Source organism: Procambarus clarkii, chromosome 14 (assembly GCF_040958095.1).
Source record: "Procambarus clarkii isolate CNS0578487 chromosome 14, FALCON_Pclarkii_2.0, whole genome shotgun sequence".
NCBI lineage: Eukaryota > Metazoa > Arthropoda > Malacostraca > Decapoda > Cambaridae > Procambarus > Procambarus clarkii.
This window is the reverse complement of record NC_091163.1, coordinates 42,324,501-42,332,000: the sequence shown is the minus strand read 5'-3', so window position 1 is coordinate 42,332,000 and position 7,500 is coordinate 42,324,501. Positions and strand designations below refer to the sequence as shown.

At 36.6% G+C, this 7,500-nt stretch overlaps 1 long non-coding RNA gene across 1 annotated transcript in view; it reads right to left on the bottom strand.

Annotated features, from left to right (window-relative positions):
- LOC138364614 (uncharacterized) overlaps positions 1 to 7,500 on the bottom strand; it is a 17,688-nt gene that overhangs the window by 8,322 nt on the left and 1,866 nt on the right. The window contains exon 1 of the long non-coding RNA XR_011228482.1: positions 5,905 to 7,500. This exon is cut by the window's right edge and continues 1,866 nt beyond it. This is a non-coding gene — a long non-coding RNA (uncharacterized lncRNA). The remainder of the gene's footprint in view (positions 1 to 5,904) is intronic.

Genomic DNA, 7,500 nt, shown 5'->3' with positions numbered 1-7,500 from the left:
TACATATACTTTTCCTTATGAAGAGTCGTTGCTGGCTTGAGGGAGAAGATGGGAAGGTGGGGAGGAGGAGAGGTTGGGAGAGGAGGGGTTATGGTGTGGTAGGAGAATCTACCATAGAAGCCAGCAGCTTCTATGGAACATCGTGGGTTATAAATTGTAGTCACAAAACCACAACATACCCATAGAAAAGCACAAATAAATGCAGAGGGATGCTTATCCTGCACGATAAAACATCATCACTGTTGTCGGAGGCGTCAAGATTTTGCGAGAACTAGGAAGCACCACCTGGTTTGCTCGTTATTCGAGCAAAAGCTCGTCAATTGAGACAAATTTTTGGAGAGTGGCTTGCTCGTTACTCGAAATGCTCGTAGATGGAACCGCTCGTCACTCGAGGTTCCACTGTCTGTGTGTAATTACCTAAGTAATTACCTAAGTGTAGTTACAGGATGAGAGCTACGCTCGTGGTGTCCCGTCTTCCCAGCACTCTTTGTCATATAACGCTTTGAAACTACTGACGGTCTTGGCCTCCACCACCTTCTCACTTAACTTGTTCCAACCGTCTACCACTCTATTTGCGAAGGTGAATTTTCTTATATTTCTTCGGCATCTGTGTTTAGCTAGTTTAAATCTATGACCTCTTGTTCTTGAAATTCCAGGTCTCAGGAAGTCTTCCCTGTCGATTTTATCAATTCCTGTTACTATTTTGTATGTAGTGATCATATCACCTCTTTTTCTTCTGTCTTCTAGTTTTGGCATATTTAATGCTTCTAACCTCTCCTCGTAGCTCTTGCCCTTCAGTTCTGGGAGCCACTTAGTAGCATGTCTTTGCACCTTTTCCAGTTTGTTGATGTGCTTCTTAAGATATGGGCACCACACAACAGCTGCATATTCTAGCTTTGGCCTAACAAAAGTCATGAACAATTTCTTTAGTATATCGCCATCCATGTATTTAAATGCAATTCTGAAGTTAGAAAGCATAGCATAGGCTCCTTGCACAATATTCTTTATGTGGTCCTCAGGTGATAGTTTTCTATCTAGAACCACTCCTAGATCTCTTTCTTTATCAGAATTCTTTAAAGATTTCTCACATAATATATAGGTTGTGTGGGGTCTATGTTCTCCTATTCCACATTCCATAACATGACATTTATTAACATTAAATTCCATTTGCCAAGTGGTGCTCCATATACTTATTTTGTCCAGGTCTTCTTGAAGGGCATGACAGTCATCTAAATTCCTTATCCTTCCTATTATCTTAGCATCATCAGCAAACATGTTCATATAATTCTGTATACCAACTGGTAGATCATTTATGTACACAATAAACATCACTGGTGCAAGAACTGAACCCTGTGGTACTCCACTTGTGACATTTCTCCATTCCGATACATTGCCTCTGATTACTGCCCTCATTTTTCTATCAGTCAGAAAATTTTTCATCCATGATAGAAGCTTACCTGTCACCCCTCCAATATTTTCCAGTTTCCAGAACAACCTCTTATGTGGAACTCTGTCGAAAGCCTTTTTTAGGTCCAGATGTGTGTGTGTGTGTGTGTGTGTGTGTGTGTGTGTGTGTGTGTGTGTGTGTGTACTCACCTAGTTGTGTTTGCGGGGGTTGAGCTCTGGCTCTTTGGTCCCGCCTCTCAACTGTCAATGAACTGGTGTACAGATTCCTGAGCCTATTGGGCTCTATCATATCTACATTTGAAAATGTGTATGGAGTCAGCCTCCACCACAACACTACTTAATGCATTCCATTTGTTAACCACCCTGACACTGAAAAAATTCTTTCTAATGTCTCTGTGGCTCATCTGGGTACTAAGTTTACACCTGTGTGTGTGTGTGTGTGTGTGTGTGTGTGTGTGGTGTGTGTGTGTGTATATATATATATATATATATATATATATATATATATATATATATATATATATTATATATATATATATATATATATATATTATATATATATATATATATATATATATATATATATATATACACACATATACACAGTATATATATGTTGTACCTAGTAGCTAGAACGTTGTACTCGGCCTACTATGCAAGGCCCAATTTGCCTAATAAGCTAAGTTTTCCTGAATTTATATATTTTTCAATATTTTATTTTTATGAAATGATAAAGCTATCCATTTCATAACGTATGAGTTAATTTTTAAAAAATTTAAGTTAAAACTAACGTAGATATATGAGCGAACCTAACCTACCCTACCACACCTAATCTAACCTATCTTAATCTAAACTAACATAATTAAATCAATAATTTATGTTCTTAATATAATATAATAATAATGTTTCAAGTAAATCAACTGAATTTAATTTTTTCAAAATAAAGAAAATCACTCTGCCTATTAGGCAAATTGGCCTTTGTATACTAAGTACGATATATATATATATATATATATATATATATATATATATATATATTATATATATATATATATATATATATATATATATATATATATAAAAATAACACACACACAGTATAATAGCACTTGTAGACTCTTACCTCTGATCATTATGGTGTCTGGTGGAATGGTCTTCACATAAAATGTTCATATGATGCTGATAAGAATAAATGGAGCTCATAATGGTTCATTTTGTCATCATTGTTAACTTAAACCTAAATAGCATAGTGACATCTCTGCACCCTCACTTTGGGGAACTCCTAAGTTCAAGTTCATATACCTCAATATTACAACAATACTAACTTATTCTTGTGGTATCTGCTGAGAAAAGTAAGACGACAGCATCACATGGGCCTGTCTATGTGTTCCAACACTGGGACAACAGCATCACATGGGCCTGTATGTGTTCCAACACTGGGACAACAGCATCACATGGGCCTGCCTACATGTTCCAACACTAGGACAACCGCATCACATGGGCCTGTCTATGTGTTCCAACACTGGGACAACAGCATCACATGGGCCTGTCTATGTGTTCCAACACTGGGACAACAGCATCACATGGGCCTGTCTATGTGTTCCAACACTGGGACAACAGCATCACATGGGCCTGCCTACATGTTCCAATCAGAACAAACAACTTAGTTACCTTGTAAGTGATGGATGCCCTTGAGAAGATACTCTCAAAGCCTAACAGAAGAACATCACAAAGATGTTAACATATCAATGACTTTCTAAAGCCACTGTAAAAGGAAAATACATCAAGAAATGACTAATCTATTGATACGTGGCAAGTTTTTGTGTATGTTGGCAATACTAGTAAATGTAAACTCAAGCATATTATGGAAACTACTGGTGTCGTTAACTGCAATATTTAACCAACAAGCCATTGCTGTAATAAGCTTGTACTTCTTGCACTCAAAATGCAAAGTATTACTCCTCTATGTTACCTGTAGCACAAGTTTTACAGTACATTGGTAAAACCAAAGTATGTGGCTCCATCACAATCATTACAATTACAAAATTAGAGGAATCAATCAATGCATTACCTGCTATCAAACATCAAATACTGCATTACTAATCTATAGAAGTGACGAGGAAACCCAAAAATGAACGCATCTTAACCAAGTGTTGATAAGACACACATGTTGCTGTAAGAGATGGTAAGAGACACAGCACAGCATCTTAACCAAGTGTTGATAAGACACACATGTTGCTGTAAGAGATGGTAAGAGACACAGCACAGCATCTTAACCAAGTGTTGATAAGACACACATGTTGCTGTAAGAGATGGTAAGAGACACAGCACAGCATCTTAACCAAGTGTTGATAAGACACACATGTTGCTGTAAGAGATGGTAAGAGACACAGCACAGCATCTTAACCAAGTGTTGATAAGACACACACGTTGCTGTAAGAGATGGTAAGAGAGACAGCACAGCAAAGTTCCACTACTTGAGTTCTGCTTATGTACTAACACAACACACATATACCATAATCTCACGCTACAGTTAGAAAAACAATATCAAAGTCTATACCAACCCATAGAAAGGATTTTATAATAGAATTTGCATTTTGCAGAAAAAACAATGAGCTTCCCATGGGAAGTAGATAATTGATACATTTATCAATAATCTAACCACAGTAAATTAATGATTCTAATATTCGATAAAAGCTATAAACTTTATATCAATTTGGTAGGTCCTAATATAGGCTTAGTATCATGAACACTGTAAATTATGTGTTCTAGTCACTGAAATATCAACATAATTCTTCCCAGTAAATGTATGGGTCCAAACTCAACAAAGTAGTTTCAAACATACCCAAGCTGGTTTGGTACAGTATTGACATTCTTAACTGAAAATTAACTGGCCACTCATTGTTAAGTCAACAGGGCTAACAACATTTACATTAACAAAAAGATGGCCAAATCTATGTCAACTAAGTTACTGTACTGAAATTTTGTAAACTTTAGATTAATCCAAATATTACATGACGAACACATCATGAGCAGAGTTCATGTAAGGTGGACAGGCACTGCCAGGTAACGTAGTTGCCTGGCAGTCAATGTCCTCGTTGAAGCATGCTCTGCTTCTCCACTTGAAGTGCTTCCTAATGTATGCTTCAGCGCAAATGACGTGAATGAGGGGAGGGAGGTTTACCATGTGTAATAACACGAACCTATGAGCCAAACAGTCTCATATAACTGAAACACGCCACGATCACAGAAATGCATAATGCAAAGCATCCAAACAGCAACTGTTTTACACTTATCAAATATGATATTAAAATTGTGTAACAGTGTGTTGTCAATAAAATCATCTAAAAAAAAACACAATCATGTTTAATTATAGATCTTAATATCTTAATAATAAGAATATCTTGACGTACTCGAGGCTTAACACACCAACTAAACTTTTATATTATTAATTGACAAAATAAATTAAGATGCCGATTATCAATAATAATCCATTTTGCTTGGTATGGTCTTGTGTGTTCGTGGCATTCTTGACTTTAAGAGACTATGGGCTTCTAACACTCAAAACTATTCCACTCTTCAACTCTTTTATAATACTACTTTTTAACACTTTCACTGCCCGATGCCCCATATTGCATAAAATCAAAATACGGAGTATGCCCGATGACACAAATAGGTGTAAATAATTAAAAAAAATTGTAGAAATTCCATTTATTGTCTGAATACTATGGGACTTGTTTTAAAATGTGCACCAGTTTCTGACCATTCTCTGTATACCCTACGTGGCATCCTGACCCCGTCGTGTGGGCGCCCACCCACGCTGGAGGCTCACTATTCTCGTGACCTCGCTTGTGATAGCCTCGGCCTTCACTCCAGTCGAAAACTTTCCCCATTCTGGTTATTTTATCTGAGGTATTTGTTGTTACCGGCTTTATAATCACTGCAAATTGACTTTCAGATGAATACTGATCAAGAACAGAGCCAATTCATGACGAAAGCATTGAAAAAAACATGTTCGAGGGGAAAAGTTATTGAGTTTCGTGAAAGTATAGAAAAGTGAGACTTATATGTTCTTATGTGCAAATATCCCTTCATTGCATTTTATTGCAAATAATTTGATACCAAATTGAATGACATAACATGGAAATTGAGTATCCCTTTACAGCATTCTATTGCGAACAATTTGATACCAAATTGAACGACATAGCACAAAAATTGAGGTCAGAAAGCTAAAAAGACTACAAATAATTGTGGGTGGTGATGAGTTCATGCTCACCGCTCAACCTACCTTGAGGTGCGTGGTGGATTGCCCGCCGGGCCAGCAAAAGTGTTAAAATACTGTATATATAGACTACATAATTATAAAATGTATTAATGTAATTTTGACTTATAAAAAGAGTGAAAATGTTTTGAAGTCAGCTAAAACTATAGTAATTTGTTGAAATGTTCTACTGTCTTCACAATATATGAACAACTTTGGACAGTTCTGATGCTTACCGTTCACCAGTAGCAACAGCATCATCATCTTCAGTCACTTGCATATATTACACAACTTGTTGTAGGGTGCATTCAAGCAGGAGAAGCAACTCGACACATATAACGGTTGCTCCATAAACATCCAGTGCGAACACCAATGGGCTATTTAGCATTTATGTAGAGCAGCACTGGAGTCACATAATAAAATTCTCTCAACTGTACAATATTATACAAACTATTCCAATATGAAACACACACAGGGTATTCATCATGGCAAACATTAATATATGATGCACAATGGATTTAAATGGGCAGTGATTTTTTAAAAGTATCTCCTCGACAGCATGGTGATGATTAACCGAGTTGATCGGTGAGACTACGGAAGACAGTAGCCGCGATTACTACCATCACATCTCTCTCTCGTAGAATAACTTGTTTAGTTAAAGTAAACGTTTCTGACAACAGTCGAAGCAAAGATTTTGAAGACACATAACCTGTTAAATACAAGTGTTCAATTAAGAAGCTACTCGGAGAGAGTGGATGAATACACTTCATACTGCCGTCTATTGTCCCACTCCACTATGCATACTGTACACAATAATATACTTTTAATTCTGCAATAGTTTGGGAATGTTATCCCAACAGACATCTTAAATCTTCTGCTACTGGATGCAAAACTCTCTCATTAACTTTAGGCATTGTATAAGCTTGACAAAACAACAAAGACCTCAGTAGTGATCAATACATTTGTTCTACACTGAGTGCATTCACAAACCTTACATGTGTGTGTTCTCTATTTGTAGAATAAATCAATGATATTTGTTTGTTCATAACATATAACACATGTATATTCCACACTGCTTGCAATAACAAGGGTTTTACACATGACAATTGTGATACAACTTGTAGACCAGCTCGTGTCTCGAGATTATTGAAGACGGAAGGTGGAACGTGGTCTTCGATGAGGTCTACAGTCTACTGGCATCTCTCTACATTGTCCACATTTTGTGCTCTCTTCAACCAAAATTAGAGTGACATAAGCTACATTGTATACAGAGAAATTACATTCAGTAACAGGTGATTTATTGAAGAAAATCTCTCCCTATAACCACACTAGCAGCAGGAAAGACATAAATACAAAAATATAAAAATTTCACAAAGCTGTACAATACGGGCATCTTGAAGACAACTTACACTGTCAAGTCTTGTTCAACGCTCGTGTGGCACTCCCATGCCCACACATTCCTCATCATCAAGACAATGGTCATGAATGGTAATTTATATTACAAATATATCCTTCTTCGTCTAGAAGCTTGGGCTTGAACAAGAGCTGAGGGTAAGTAGCCTGCTGGTCACATCACCATCAACTGATAAATAGACCAGCTACATCTAAAATACATTATTAATTTTCAGGACAAACATGGCATTATCTTTCTGCAAAGATCTTCATTGCATTGCAATTTTGATACTTCAAAGCCATCATGTAACTAGCAGAGAGATAATGCTTTGATCACGAATATTCTCAGAGTGCTAGATTGAGATTTAAATTACAAATAGAATAGTATATATTAAAAAAAGTACTATAATTCAAATTGGCATGTCATGTTCACCTTCAAA